The sequence below is a fragment of the Prionailurus viverrinus genome, chromosome E1 (genome assembly GCF_022837055.1).
Source record: "Prionailurus viverrinus isolate Anna chromosome E1, UM_Priviv_1.0, whole genome shotgun sequence".
Lineage (NCBI taxonomy): Eukaryota > Metazoa > Chordata > Mammalia > Carnivora > Felidae > Prionailurus > Prionailurus viverrinus.
Window position 1 is genome coordinate 13,942,473 of NC_062574.1, and position 16,638 is coordinate 13,959,110.

Below are 16,638 nucleotides of genomic sequence, written 5' to 3' on the forward strand. Positions count from 1 at the left end.
ACCTTAATTAGTCAAGAAGTCACAAAGAGGCCAGTGTGGCCAGTGCAGACAGAGCCCAGAATAAAGAACAGGGGCTGAGGGCAGAGAAATCATGGGGAGAAGAAAGAAAGAAAGAAAGAAAGAAAGAAAGAAAGAAAGAAAGAAAGAAAGAAAGAAGGAAAAGGAAGGAAGGAAGGAAGGAAGGAAGGAAGGAAGGAAGGAAGGGGAAGGAAGGAAGGAAGGAAGGAAGGAAGGAAGGAAGGAAGGAAGAAAGAAAGAAATCACAGGGAACAGATCATGTAGGGCCCGTGGCCATGGTAAGAACTTTGGCTTCTACTATGAGGAAACGGGAAGCCATAGAAGGCACAGTTGTAAGCAGAACAGATGTGATCTGACAGATTCAAAGGATCATTCAGACTGCAGTTTTGAAGAACCGTAAGGGGGCAAAGAGTGGCAGGGAGCAGGGAGGCCAGTGAAAAAGTCACCTTGAGGCATCTGGGTGGCTCAGTCAGTTAAGCATCTGACTCTTGATTTCGGCTCAGGTCATGATCTCACGGTTCGTGAGTTTGGGCCCCACATCGGGCTCTGTGCTGGCAGCATGGAGTCTGCCTGGGATTCTCTCTCTCTCTCTCTCTCTCTCTCTCTCTCTCTGCCCCCTCCCCTGCTTACATTCTCGCTCTCTCTCTCTCTCTCTCTCTCTCTCGCAAAATAAGTAAATAAACTGTAAAAATAAATAAATACAAATCAAAAAATACAAAGTCACCTCAGTAACCCAGGGCAAGATTGAATGTGGGCAATAAGAATACAGAGAAGTCAAGGGTGAGTCCAAGAATTTGGGCTAAACAAGTGAGATGGTGAAGGCTACCTAAGGGATGAGTAGGGGGCTAGAGAGAGCACAGGAATTTCACTGTGGACCTGCTACATCTGGAATGACTTTCAGACACCCAGGTGAACACCAGGAGGGAGACAGAGAATTCCACAATGCATTGGAAGTCAGGGAAGGAGGAGGCGGTGAACTTGCCGGGAGACAGAGGGGAAGCGGGAGCGGGAGCGGGAGCTTTCACCAGCAAAACAGAGAAAGCATTCTAAGGAGGGACCACTGAGCTGTGTCAAATGACTCTGAGCTGAGGGCAGAAAGGCAGCCATGTGGCGTCGTGGGGAGCAAAGCCAGAGGTGGTCTTCTGGAAGTTCTGCTGTAAAGGAGAGCGGAGAGAGCAATAGCTAGAGGCAGATAAGGGGCTGAGGGAGGTTGGGGCTCATTTGTCTGCAATGACTGCCTCATTTTCTCCAGCTTCAAACCTTCCCGCTTGGACCTCTCAGCTAGCTCAGGCTCCGTCCATCTCAGGTCTGAACTTCGGCTGTCCTTTCTCCCTTCTCCTGGCTCACCCCCTTTCCACGGGCAGGTCATTTGTTCTCCAGCTTCCAGCTCAACCACCTGGGGGCCAAAGGGGGAGGCCAAGGTGAAAGTTAAACTCTCCCTGGAAAATGATAAGAACTCATTGTCCCCAGAAAGGAGCTATAAATTTTTCTGAAATTCCGACCATTCCTCCCTTTGAGTCTAGGATGTTTTCAGTCTTCAAGAGTCTTCATTAAAATGCAAAGGTCCCACCTAGCGAGAGGGGAGGTGGTAAGGCTCCTGTGGCCATCCTCCTTTCCTGCAGAGCTAAACTCACAGGGAGGCCCATGTTTCCTGGGCACCACACTTCATCCCAACCTCTCATTCACCCTCAGAATACAGATTCTTTTATTATCCACACTTCACAAATGACTATCCTGAATCTCTGAGAAATTAAACAATTTATGCACAGTCTCAGGGCTACAAAATCGCAAAGGCAGGATTTGAACCCAGGCCACTTGACTTCAGAGCTCACATTCCATGGAGTTTTTCTGGTTGGTTATTTTTCTGGTTTTTCCACTTTTTTTTCGGTCTGCTGACTTTTTTTCACTCCTAAAATGGTGGTAAAACATACACAAAATTTACTATTTTGACCATTTTAAAGAATACAGTTCAGGGGCGCCTGGGCAGCTCAGTCGGTTAAGCGTCCGACTTAGGCTCAGATCATGATCTCACAGTTCATGGGTTCAAGCCCCACATCAGGTTCTGTGGTGATAGCTCAGAGCCTGGAGCTTGTTTTGGATTCTGTGTCTCCCTCTCTCTCTTCCCCTCCCCCACTTGCACTCTCTCTCTCTGACTCTCTCTCTCTCTCTCTCTCTCAAAGAAATAAATAAACACCAAAAAAAAAATTTTTTTAAACACTACAATTCAGCAGCTTTAGGTACATTTGCACTGTGTGCAACAGACACTGACACAGGATTTCTGATTCCCAAACTTGTTGATCACTCCAAAAGGAAATGATCTGTTGATTTTTTAATAATACATTAATGTAGTTCAAAAGCCAAATGTATTAGAAGGTATACGGTGAGGGGCGCCTGGGTGGCTTGGTTGGTTAAGCATCAGATTCTTGATTTCAGCTCAGGCCATGATCTCACAGTTTGTGAGTTCAAGCCCCACCATCAGGCTCTGCGCTGACAGTGTGGAGCCTGTTTGGGATTCTGTGTGTGTGTGTGTGTGTGTGTGTGTGTGTGTGTGTGTCTGACCCTCCCCTGCTCACTATCTCTCTCTCTCAAAATAAATAAACAGCTGGGGCGCCTGGGTGGCGCAGTCGGTTGGGCGTCCGACTTCAGCCAGGTCACGATCTCGCGGTCCGTGGGTTCGAGCCCCGCGTCAGGCTCTGGGCTGATGGCTCGGAGCCTGGAGCCTGTTTCCAATTCTGTGTCTCCCTCTCTCTCTGCCCCTCCCCCGTTCATGCTCTGTCTCTCTCTGTCCTAAAAATAAATAAAAACGTTGAAAAAAAAATTAAAAAAATAAATAAATAAATAAATAAATAAATAAATAAACAGTTAAAATGTTTATATATACATATATATATATATACATACACACACGTATATATATACATATACATATGGTGAAAGGCATTGTCTTATCCTTGTCCCCGTGCAGCCCCCCAGCCACCTCATGGAATGGTTTCTACATATCCTTCTGCAGTTTCTTTATGCAAACATAAGCCAACACAAAGATGGAGTCCTATTTTCACCCTTTTTTATACAAAAAAAAAAAAAAACAGCATATATTGTACACTCCATCCTGCACCTTGCTTTTCTTTACTCAGAATATCTTGGGAGAACTTTACATTGGACCCTAGAAAGCTTCCCTATTCCTTTTTAAGTCACATGGCATTCCAGGGCATGAATCCAGGTGCCCAGTTCTCTACTGATAGGCATTTGCTTGTTTCCAGCGTTTTGCTGTTTCAAACAATATTGCAGTGAATGACCTTGTACTATATCATTCCACGCATGTGCAAATATAGATGCGGGATAAATTCTCAAAGGGGGTCCCCTGGGTCGAAGGGACTATACATATGCGTAATGGTGATGGGTGTGGCCAAACTGTACTGCTCATGGGATGCTATCAATTGATCTTTCATTAAATGGGTATGTGAATGAGGGCCCACGTGCCCACTCAAAACACTGTGCTACCCCCCCCCCCCCCCCCCCCCCCGCCGCTCCCGGCCCAGGGCTGGAACCAATGCCAAAGCAACTTTTGTCTATGGTTTCTGCCTGGCCCAAGTCACTTTTACCCCTTCATCTGATAATGAAACTCCCCACCTTTACTTTAGGGATCTGCTCTTCTCCCAATGGAAAGGACTCTTATGCTCACAATACCCACACCAGCCACAGGGATGAGCCCTGACTCAGACTGGGCCAAGCATAAATCCCCACCCAACCCCCATGTAGAGATTAATGCACAGATGGGCGTGTGATCCAAACCAATTGGAACTCCTTGGGGTTTGTCTAAATGGAGCTGGTGGAAAGGAGATTTTTTTTCCCCTCTCTGGAGGAAAAAGCATTAAAATGTTAAACCCACAGTGGTCTGTAACCATGGTTTCAACATCAGAGGTAGAGATGGCCCAAGAGAATGAAGCCAACACAAAAAAGAGACACAGACACAAGAGACAGAGAGGAAGAGAGATTGCTCAAGGTCCTGGATCCAGCTGTCCCTGAGGCCCAGCCCTTTCTACAAATGGGTTATGACAGCCAATACATCCCCCTACTTTGTTTAATTCAACCTGGGCTTCTGACATTTGCCCCCAAGAGTCCTAATACAGTATATCTAAAGTATAATCCCTAGTTTGTTATAATATATAGAAACAGATGTAGATGCAGATGTAAATACACTGTGTGGGAGGGTATGTGTTTAGAGGGAAAAAAGACCAGAAAAAAATATATTAAATGTTAATAGTGGTTATCTCTGCAATCCCCCATCTGGGATTGCAGATGATTTTTATTTTAGTCTGTACTTTTCTGTGTTTTCCAAATTTTCTGCAAGGAACATGGATTTTAAAAATATAATAAACATTTCTTTTAAAAAAATCAGATTGGCAAGAAGCAGCCCAGAAAACACTCAGAAGAAGGTTCTAAGCCTGTGTGGTGGTCAGGAACAGCAGAGATGTCCACCCTGAAGCCTGCTCTCCATGGACAGCACCCCCTGGAATGGCTGCTGCCCAGCTCGCGTCTGGCTGGCAGTCACCGAAGGCATCCATGTTGTGGGCCCAAACCAAACCTTCTGTCGTGTGGCCACAGGCTCTGATCTGTGCCCAGAGGTCAGCTCAGAGTCAATACTCTTCTCTCTACACTCCTACCGGAATCCATGCTGAGCCCCCAGAAGTCCCCACCCACCCACTACCAGTCCCCTTGGCCTCCAAGGAGAACCCCACAAGACACTGACAAATGCCTGTCCAGGAGTCCACAGCTACAGGAAAGGAAAATGCTGGGATAAAAAGAGAGCTCACACAAGGTGGCCCAGTCTCTCCACAGCCTTCTCCCTGAGCTGACCTTCCCATCAACACATGACCATTGGAGGAGGGGGATGGGCTTGGACAAGAGAGAGGCCTTGGGGACCGTCAACTTCAGAACCTGTAGAGAAGGGTGGGCTGTGGCTTCCCCAAGGCACTCTGGCCCCAAATGTATTTCAGTGCTCATGGAGACAGTACTAGAGCTCCCCCAACCTGGTCACCCCATCTTCAACCAGACAAACACTCTCTTTTATCTTTTTTTTACATATGAGGGTCTGAATAAGATGTTTGTTCTCTTACCCCTCTAGCCATTTTCAAGTGTGCAATCCAGAGGCTTTCAGTATTATGCAAGCATCACAGCTGTCCATTTCCAGAATCTTTTCCATCATCCCAAACAGAAATTCTGATCCACTGAACAATAACTCTTCCCCACCACCACCCCAAACCCTGTTAACTCTATTCTACTTTCTGGCTCTCTGCTTTTACCTATTCTCAGTACCTCACATAAGTGAGATCAAGCAAATTTCTGTCCTTCTGTGTGTCTGGCTTAGTGACTTAGCATAATGTGTTCAGGTTCATCCACGTTGTATCGGAATTCCATTCCATTTTATGACTGAATAATATCTTGTATGGATATACCACATTTTGTTTATCTAGTCACCTGCTGAAGGACACCTGAGTTGCTTCCACTTTTGGCTGTTCTGAATAATATTGCTATGAACATGGGTGTGCAGATATCCGTTTGAGTCCCTGCTTTCAGTTCTTTTGGGCATATGTACCTAGAAGTGGAATTGCTGAATAAGAGCTTTGCTTACACAAATAATTCCAGTTACAGAACAAGTAAAAATCAGTCATTCATTAGAACTAGTCCCATTTCACAGATAGGGAAACTGAGGGCCACTGTTTGAACACCATGTACATTCAGGATCACACATGGTGCTACTTTCCCTGGGTTTTTCTGTGGGGCTTCAGGCTGCCCCTCTGCCCTGCTACAGTTACTTCCTTGCTGTCTAGGGGTCCCCACCTCTCATACCCCTGAGATCTCCGCTGGGCCTGAGCTTCCCACAGGGGGATGGATCATACAGAGCCTGCCCCACTCTCAGACAGGACCTTGTGACCAAGAGCATCCATGGCTAGATGATCAGAGGAAGGAGCAATCTAAACGAAAGGAATCCAGACTTTCTGGGTGGAGAGGCAAATAAGCCCCACAGAGCACCAGCAAAAGAGGATGGGGAAATATCACTGAACCCCAGAGTTGAGGGCCGACCCCAAGCAAGGTCTGACACAGTCACGCACTGGACTGTCCCAATGTCCAGGATAGACTCTGGGAAGGGGGTGCCCAAGGAGCGTGCTTAGTAAGGCTGGGGGTCCAATATGCTGCATCAGGGAAGAAGAGAGAACACCTCACCCAGCAGAGGCAGAAGGGGGCATCCCTGCATGTGGGAGAGTACCAGCCTCTGCAGCCACCAGCAAAGTAGACAAGACTGAACAGAGACCAACACCAACTAAACCACCGGGGCCAGGAGAGCAGACAGCTGCCGTTTTCTCCTGTCCAGCTTCCATTCCCTGGTCTACTGACAGCAACATACCAAATTTCCTTAGGTGACCCACCCTCCTATTTTCTCAGTCCAGGTGACTCCACCCCTAGAACCAGGAGGGGGCACCTAGACTTGGATCATCAGCATAGCTCATCCCTCTGGCCAAAGTTCAGAGGTGGGCACGTGACCCACCGTGTCCAGTATGAGTGGTCCCTGGGACTCCCTCGAAAATTATCAGAAAACAGACTTGCTCTTCCTGTTGGTTGGTATTGCTACACTGGCAGAATGTAAGCCTGGAATAGCTATCATCTTTCTTTGTGGACAACCTGAGGATGCAGCCAACCCAAAAGAAAGCGTAGCTTAGACACGGGGAGAGAGAACCAGTGTCCAGAATACTATTCTAGCCCTGGATCAGGCCATACCTGAATCTGTCCCCCCTGAATTTTCCAATTACCTAAACCAATACATTTCTCTTTCCCTTTAAGTTCATTAGAATTGGGGTCTGTCACCTGCAACCAAAAGATTCCTGAGTCACTTAGCTAAACTGCCAATCAAGAGTCATTTGGGAGGTACCACCTACCACTCCTCAATATGAAGACCCTCTAGCCCCAAACCCCAATAAATAGCATTACAATAAAACAAAGGTTACAGAGCTCCATTTCAACTGTATTACTAATTATGTTTCTGAGCTAACTAGGGCACCAAACTGCCATGTGAGTTTGGGGGAGGCAGGGAACAGAGAAGCCTAACCTGCCCTTCACTCCTTGGCATTTAACACCAACAAAAATGGCCTGAGGTGACCCTGACAGCCTCATTTCCCACTACTGCCCAATGTGAAATCCACACCACAGTCCAACTGAGTTCTGAACGTGTCCGCCGCTCTCCTTACCTCCATTCCTTTGTGTACCCTGTCCCATTTAACTAGAATGTACTTCCCTACTCCATCTCTCCCTTCAGAAATTGTGTCCAGTCTCCCTGGCCCACCTCAAACGCCACCAACTCCATGAAGCCTTCCTTGGGGTGGTCCCTCCTTCTTTTGACCTCCAGGATGGAGGCCACCATCTCCTCCAGCACCCACCATCTTCTGTATGGGGTTCACACTACACGTCTGGTCTCTACTTGGAGCACAGGCAGCTTAAGGCAAGGACAGTATCTTATTCTCCTCCAGGATCCTGTTGTCCCATGCCTGGCACACACCTGGCCTTCCACAAACATTGATGGAAGTGACTTGAAACAGCACAAATGAATGCTTGGAACACAATCCATTTATAATCAGGACTGCTGCCTGTGTGTGTACTCATGGAGGAGAAAGACAGGGTGAATGCTGCAGAGGCGGGGGAGGTGGGGGCACTTTCCAGAAAAGGGGAAGGAAGGTCAGAGGAACTGCAATGTGGAAGCCAGGTGTCCCTGCTCCCATCACTTGCACCACGGGCTGTGTCCTGCCTCTCCACGGTCATGCCCTTGAGGGACCTTCTCAGCTATCAGTAACTGGCCTTTGTTGATGTCACACTCAAAAGCTCTTCCTGGCACCTTTGAAGATCTAGTTTTCAGACAGCCTGTTTTGGTTACCTCTTGATTTACACGCTGTTTCTGTTTCCATCTTTGCATCTCAAGATTAAATCCTATTAAAATAAATGTCCTATTAAAATACAGATGGAACAGGTAACCCGGGCTCCAGCCCAGACCTTCCCGTTCTCATAGAGAAGCAGAAATCTCTGTTCTAATTAGTGGGGACAGCAGCCAGGAGCCCTTTCAGCTTATGTGAAGCCTGGTAAATCAGTTCCCCCCTTCTAGGCTCCACTGCCCCCTCCCTTGCCCCAGCTCAGGCCCAGTATTCAAAAGGCGCCCAGCTGCCCAAGAGACCAATCCAGTCTCTTCCTTAAAAACTAATGAGAATGTGTGAAGGTGCTACAGTTCTTCACGTTTTGAAGCATTTTCATACACCTGGAATGCATTTCGTGTACCTGAGCTGCATCACCGTCCACTTCATACACCGCGAAAGTCAAGGGCGGAGGGGTCAAGTAACTCAGCCACGGTCACCGTGAAACTGGTGACAGGAGAAGAGGCATAGAATTTGGCATCAGGCAGTTCTGGACTGGAATCCCAGCTCTGCTGTACAAGCTGAGTGACACTGGAAATGTCACCCCTTTGGAACCTCAGCTTTCTTCTCTATGAAAAACGGAGATGATGATAGTAAGGGTGCTGCAGAGAATGAAATGCGACAAGTGGGCCCACAGTGCCAGCCTAGTGCCATGCCCAGAGCAGAGGCAACATGAGCTCCCGGCCCAGTCCCTTCTCTTAGGATTCCTGAGTTTTTACACTGTAATACATAGCCTCCCATAATTGCTGTCACTTTATTTGGGGGTAATTAGGGAGGGAAAGGTGGGGAGGAACATTTAAGACAATGAACAGTGGCCTTTCTGCAGCCCATCTCCTGCAGGGACCCTCATTTCCAGTCACACTGGACCTGCCCAAAACCAAAGGAAGCCCAAAGGGCATGCAGGGCTGGGACGTGGCCCCCAGCCGCCCCCCACCCCTGAGCCTCCTGCCTCCCCCACTCTACATCCAATCCCTCAGCTGTGGAGGAGGTAGCACAGGTGTGGCCAGGGATGGGTACAAAGGTGAGCAGAAAGGGACCAGCCCTATACTGAGCAGGCTGCTGCCAGTTTAGCTGTGATGCAGGAAGGCAGGCCCACCAATGTTGCCAAAGCTTCTGATTTCTCCAGGGAAGACTGAAAAAAAAAAAAAATGTGCAACATGGAACCTTCCAATTTTAAAATATCAGCTTCAAAGGGAAAAACACATGTGGGCCTAACAGAGCCCCTGGAGAATGGGCGGGGCTTTGCACCCGCGCTGTGCCCTGCTGTATCCCCAGCATCGAGAACAGTGTCTGGCACACAGTAGAGGCTTCAAGAGGATTCAAGGAATCTGCAGGGGCCATTTCCAACCTCTACCTCAGGCACCTGGCAAGCTTCCAGGCGTCAGGGTGGAGTCCCGCTATCTGTAGACAAGACAGTGTGGTTTTAGAGCACGTGACGGTGAGAAATGAAGGGAGGTCCTGACTCCACCCCTCGGAGGGATCTGTCCTGTAAACCAGGTGAGAGTCGTACCTTGTGTGGGGGCCGTTTCAAGTCGTCATACCCTGAGAGTAAACACTTATGACAACAGCCAGCCCCCCGACTCCACCACACTCATTCAGTGTGGCTGGTCAAGATCCTCACAGTAAAGAAAGAGAAAAGCAGGGGAGGGGGGCTCTAATCAACAGAGGGGCTCCCTTCTGCCTTTGGAGAAGTGGACTGACCCTGAGGCCTGGCAGGGTCAGCACCGCCCCCACCCCCCCACCGGAGGGCTCCGGGAAGGACTTGGCTAGAGTTCCAGCCTTCATGAAAGAGTGTGTTCATAACTGATAAGCTTAAAAGCAAGTGACAATTTTTCAACCCACCCTTGCTCCAAGGGCAGTGAATAAACACAGCATCGGCTCCAGGTTCCCACTGAGTGTGTCTAGAAGGGGAGGAGAAGGTGAAACCAAGCTTACTCATCCCTAGAAATCAGAGTGGATTCTCTGACACCTTCTTCTTCGGGGCTGAACTAGGACGCCCCACTTAGAAATCCCAACTCAGGAAATCCTAAATATGCTCTTCCCTTTATTCTGGGTGTCCAGGCTACCCAGGTACCCCACATACAAGGCAATGGACCTGACTCCACATTAATTATAAGCGGACTGTGGGGACGCAAGAAGGAGCCTGCTGGGGTGCAGGAAAGTTCGGCGACCTCACGTGGGTGGTATCTCTACAGGTGAATACATATGTGGAAATTAACTGAGCCGTGCCCTGAGATCTGTACACTCACTGTGTGTATGTTACACTTGCATGCATTCACAGTAACAGCCGTGGCAGTGCGTGTTAGGCACCTCTCCGAAGCCAGGCACTGCGGTACTGCTCATCCCGGGTTCCAAATAACACAGCAGTGAAGACCACCGCCTCTGGACCTCAACAGACCAGGGTTAAAATCCCTGTTCCTCCACCTCTGATTCTGGCCCCAGCATGCTCCTCAAACTCTGAGCCTCTGTCCCTCTACCGGAAAATAAAGAGAATAACTCGTAGAATTAAGACAGGTAGGTAAGCCTAGCCTACAGTAAGCCTCAAAAGATGTTGGCTTGCTACAACCATTCAACCTTCAACCACCCCAGGACCCTGGTGTTTTGGGCCCACTTGAACATTTGAGAAATGTGCCCACTTCCTTCCAACAGCGCTCCCTAAACGGCAGGCATTTCCACAGCATCTTCTCAATTTTCTCCCAGATCCATGTACCACCTGACTGTTACTTTTCTTAACACTTTTCTTCAAATTGATCGCAATTTTTTACTTAAACAAATTTACTTTTTAAAAATGTTATGTAACCATCATACATGGAAAACCAGTATCACTTGCCAGAACTCACTTTTTTAAAAAATAGCAATTAAAATAAAAAGCATTTGTCCACCTGAGATCATCTTGCTTACCTCATTTACTTTTTATGGACTCAAGAGGGAAGGAAACTCAGTTTGTGGGGCGGACGTGGGGTAGGGAGGGCAAGAGGGCCTCATCTGCTTAAAACGACTGAGACATTTCCTGAGCCCTTCAGCAGCCCCCGTCTGCACAGAAGTGATTTTCGTTGGTGTAACCAAACGGGCTTGGCAGGCCCTGTATTTGGCAACATCCTGGTAACCAGCCATCTGTGTACCACACGGGCTCCAAAGAGATAAAGCTGCATTTAGAAAAAATATATATTCACTAATGGCGGGTGTTCACTAATTCAGACACCCACTGGCCCCTCTCTGGCATGAATGAAGGGAGCCCTCCTCTGCCTACCACACAGCAGCTCCAGCACCCGAGATCTAGGAACTCAGTGTCAGGACAGGCCCGGGGCCCGGCCCCAGCTTCAGGACTGAGCCTGGACCCTCGCATCTGTGGGTCCCCAAACCACGCAGGGGCAGGAAAAGAGAAGAGTAATAACAACACTCCTCCTGTGCACATAATCTGTTACCTTTATGTTCAAACGCTCTTCCCAAGGGAAATGAAGGAGAGGGAAGAGGACATTCCCCAATCTCAGCCAAGAGAAGGCATCTTGAAATCTGTGTCAGAGGGCACACTGCAGTCCTACGAGGACCCCGGGGAATAGGCAATGGGCATATTTCTTCTGGGGAGTCAGTGAGTCTCGTAAGAACCCATTCATTCATACAGCAAATACTTACTAAGCACCTCCGATTGGGGCAATGGGGGCCCCGGGGTGAAAAAGGCAAAGTCCCTGCTGTTAGAGAGCTCATATTCTAGGAGTGGGAATAGTCAATAAATTGTTTATTACATAATGTCAGTTAATGATAAGTGCCATGGAGGAAATAAATCAGAGTAAAGCAATAATGGCTGGAGTAAGCTGCTTAGATTGGAAGGTCAGGGGAGTCCTTTTAGAAGAGATGACATTTGGGGCACCTGGGTGGCTCAGTCAGTTGAGCATCCAACTTTGGCTCAGATCATGATCTCACGGTTCGTGAGTTCAAGCCCCACATTGGGCTCGCTGCTGACAGCACAGAGCCCACTTTGGATCCTCTGTCCCCCTCTTTCTGCCCCTCCCCCACTTGTGCTCTCCCAAAAATAAATATTAAAAAAGAGAGATGACATTTGAGCTGACACCCAACAATGAGGAAGCACCACTCAATTAAGTCACCATAAACAGCATGTGTAAAGGGCCTGGGGTAGGAACAAGCATGGCATGTTCCAGAAACAGAAAGGCCTTTGCAGCAGAAATACAGTGACCGCCGTGAGTGAGAGGGAAACTGGCAGTGAGATCAGAGAACCAGGCAGGGGATGCAGGCCCAGCTTCAGAGTTTGGACTTCATTTAAATTATAATCAGAAGCCTATGAAGAGATTTCTACTTTGGAGAGACTTGATTTTACTTGAAGTTTTAAAACTCCACTCTGGCCACCATAAGAATGGATAAGGAGGACAAGAAGCAGGGACACCAAATGGGAGATCAAAACAGTGGCTCCAAAGGAATTAAAAACCTTGGGACGTCTGGATGGCTCAAACAGTTGAGCATCCAAATTCGACTCAGGTCATGATCTCACCGTTCCTGAGTTTGAGCCCCATGTTGGGCTTTGCACTGACAGCCTGTTTCAGATTCTCTGTCTCCCTCTCTCTGCCCCTCCCATGCTTGCTCTCTCTCTCAAAATTAAACATTAAAAAAAAACACCTCATTTCTGCCTCAAATTCTCTCCCTTAACTCTACGAGTCTAACTTCTCACACACTCAGTGAGTCTTAAAATGGGAAGCTGGTAAAGGGAGATGTTTGTTCTTTAAAGCAATAACAGCCAACCAAGTGGCATTCAAACATCAGACAAGAGAGGGCAAGTAACAGGCCCTTCCACAAAGGGCAGAACCCAGCCACCTCCTGAGAAGAGAACAAGCAGCCATCTGTTCTGGGGCCAGGGAGCAGATCGGCTCCCGCCTGTGCCCCTTCCAGCCCTGGGACTTTGGGACTCCAAGGCCAGGACTCCTGCACACTCCACAGGCTCAGACCCCAAATCCAGCCAGCTCGTGGGTCTGTCACATGCTCTCCCATGGCAGACACAGTATCCTCCACACCAGCCTTCAAACTCCAAGGACAAAATCAATTAACAGCTGCCAACGTCACTAAAACAGACAATTAGACAAACTCCAAAGTGCGGTCTTGCCCAAAAAACAAACAAACAAACAAATGTGATAGAACCTCTAAAACTCAATATCGACTTACGGTATCATAGGGAACAGCAGAACATGTTAAATGACACCAGGAGATACCGTCCACGAAATCCTGACTCCCCAAAATAATTAAGTTTCTCCAATAAAGAAATTATAAAGATGTGGTGCCTGGGTGGCTCAGTTGGTTAAGGGTCCAATTTCAGCTCAGGTCATGATCTCACGGTTCAAGAGTTAGAGCCCCGCATCAGGCTCTGCACTGACCACTTGGAGCCCACTTCGGATCCTCTGTCTCTCTCTCTCTCTCTGGTTTCTTTCTCTCTCTCTCTCAAAAATAAAAATAAATATATTTTTTAAACCCCCCAAAAAAAGAAATTATAAAGAAAAGAAAGTTGGAAGAGAAAACTTATAAAGTGATATATCACCAATTACACTGGATTTTTTCAATCCTGACTCAAAAAATTTTTGAAAAACTTTTATGAGACAAATAGGGGAATCTGAGCACTAATTCAATATGATACTAAGGAATCACTGTTGGATGGGGCATCTGGGTGGCTCAGTTGGTTAAGCATCTGACTTCAGCTCAGGTCATGATCTGGCCAGTGTATGGGTTCAAGCCCCACGTAGGGCTCCATGCTGACAGCTCAGAGCCTGGAGCCTGCTTCGGATTCTGTGTCTCCCTCTCTCTCTGCCCCTCCCCACTTGCATGCACGCCCTCTCTTTCTCAAAAATAAACATTAAAAAAAATTTTAAAGAAATTACTGTTAACTTAGGGAATACAATAATAGTAGTGTTTGTTTTCTTGCGAGAATTTTTAATTTTTTTAATGTTTATTTATTTTTTGAGAGAGAGAGCATGAGCAGGGGAGAGGCAGAGAGAGAGAGAGAGAGACAAAGAATCTGAAGCAGGCTCCAGGCTCCTAGCTGTCAGCACAGAGACCAACACGGGGCTCGAACTCACAGACCACGAGATCATGACCTGAGCCAAAGTCAGACGCTCAACCGACTGAGCCACCCAGGCACCCCTATTTCCTTACAAGAATTCTTATCTTTAAGATGTATACTGAAATAATTAAGAATGAAATGATACCATGACGGGATTTATTTCAAAATAATCTTGTGCGGGGTTGGGGGGGGACACATAAACGAAACAAGATTGGCCATGAGTTCATGATGGCTCAAAATGGGTGTCGTATTACTTTTCTCTCTACTTTTGTGCATGCATGAAAATTCCCACAATAAAAAGTTAAAAAAAAAAAAAAAGCTAGGGATGAACTTCTTGTGCGGAGGCCATGCTAATCTTCTCTGTATCGGTCCAGTTTTAGTACATGTGGTACCAAAGCAAGCTCGGGAAGAACTTTTTCTCTAATAACCTAAGCAGGAATAACCCACTAGACATTACACCCCACAACAGAGGGATCAAATTCATTAGGTTCCCTGTTATGCCTCCCAGAGCCTGCCATGAGTGGTCTGCTGAATAATGAGGGAATTCCTGTTTTCCTCCTCACAAACCCCATGGTGGGAGTTGTCTCAAAATAACTACCCCCCCATCAGAAGTAGATGCCTTTTCATTTATGCTAACTGACCTCTCTCCAGTTCAGAATATCACTCCCAAGTCCACACAACTTTATCCATACCATTTGGAACATATATATTTTGATTCTATTTTTCTACCTTAGTCCTTCCCATCAGAGATACCTGTTTTCCCCCTCAGAGGAAAGCATTCCCCCCGCCCATCCACTTCTATGACCAAGGCAGTGCTCTGGACCTTACCCTGATCTGCCACAACCACAAGAAAGCAGGATCTGAAAATCAAAGCACAAAGGTGCTCTCCACTACAGTGATCTCCAAAAACGCCATCTGCAAGAAAGGCTTCATTCAGGCGCCTCGTTGGAACCATGCTCAAATCAGTCCCCCTCGAAAACACACCATTGCCTTTGCAGGATCCCAGGGGATGGAGTCCCTGGAAGATGGTCAGAAAGGCAGAACCCCCAGGTTATCCCACAACCCCCACAGAGAGTTGTCAAGTCAAGGTTGATGAGCACCACAGCCACTTCTCCAGGAGGCAAACTGAGGCTGGGCTTTCAACATAGTTCTCGGGACCTACCAAGAGTAACCTGGAGTCTCCTGGTTCTGGGCCCATTTGGGATACCTGTGTCATTACCCTCTTCCCTGGTGCACCTGCTGCCCCCAATATGCAATACATTTCCAGGTAGCCTGCAGAGGGCAGGAAGATGACAAAGACGATGGGGCCATCACTGCAAGGCCACACAGCACCACTCTACCCCTTAAGGCCAACAGCCAGGAGTGTTATCTGCATGAGTCTGTCAATTAAAGGTGCTAGGAAGATCGATGGATGGATGGATCAAGCCTTCTGGGAAGGATGAAGAAGGGGTCTTAGATGAGAGCAGAGAGGAATCAGGGACTCAGCAATTAAACACCCAGCCTGGAGTCTGGGGAGCACATAAGAGGTTGGCAGCTGCAGCCTGTTCCAGCGCACCCCCTGTCCACCCCACCCCCACCCCCACCCCCACCCCCACCCCCATGGCTGGTGCCCACAGAGCAAGGTTCAATAGCGAGCACTGCACTGATTTCAGATGCTTAAAGACAAAGAAACTCCAGATTACAGCAAGGGGAACAAAGGTCATTTAGCACCAACACGAAATCAATCCCTCTCTCTCCTTGGGTAAGTTAAGTCTGTGGCCAAAGCAATCAGGATGACAGAAGCAACAGCAGAACAGGACGAAGGCGAGGGCTGGGAGGGCCTCAACGTCTGCTGCATTGCAGGGAAGGGCACAGTGCATCCAAGAGGAAGGACAAGATACCATGAGCCTAAGGCATCCTCACCCCTGGCCAGTCCTTCCCTGTGCCTCACTGCACCTGGCTGCCCCCCGCCCCCCCGGGCCCATGCATGGATGGCCTTGACTACTGGTGGGGCTGTCACCACCAGACATCTTACCTTGGTTTCCAGGAGCACAAGCCCAGAGAGAAGCGAATGGGAACGGTTCTGCTCAAACCCCTTCATCCTCATGGAGCACTTCATACCTTTGAGATGCACCTTCACCCACATTATCTCACTTAAGCCTTTTGCATGGACACAGAAACAGGCTCAGGGAGATTACATCTATACTATCACGTCACAGTCAGTGGATAAGCGGGGACCGTGCAGTCACTTTTCCACCCTACCACATGCTCTATACTCAGAAATAGGAACTGGCCTGATGGTCTGATGCAGCTGCCTGTCTATCAAGCACATCATCCTTCTCATTCCTCCAAACAGACTCCCTGTCTCAGAACAGCCATCCCTCTGACTTTAGAAGGCTGGCTTATTCATCCCCCCGTTACATATAAAATGCTGAAAGACAGGGAATGGAAGAGAACCAAAGTAGGGGGAAATGGGGCCCAGACCTAGAGCACTGGGCTCCAGAGTCCCACTGGTAGCTTTTTCTGCTAGACAGGTTTATCCCAGACACCAGCCATTCCCTACATCGCCTGCAGGATTTCTGCCACATTCTATACCCTTTGTACTATAGCTGTTTCTATTAAACGGAC

The 16,638-nt window shown here is 48.0% G+C and overlaps 1 protein-coding gene and 1 pseudogene across 5 annotated transcripts in view; both read right to left on the reverse strand.

Moving 5' to 3' along the window:
* The window catches only part of RAP1GAP2 (RAP1 GTPase activating protein 2), a 192,707-nt gene that overhangs the window by 123,127 nt on the left and 52,942 nt on the right, over window positions 1-16,638 (reverse strand). The window lies entirely within an intron of this gene.
* Window positions 14,336-14,431, reverse strand: LOC125152314 (uncharacterized; annotated as a pseudogene).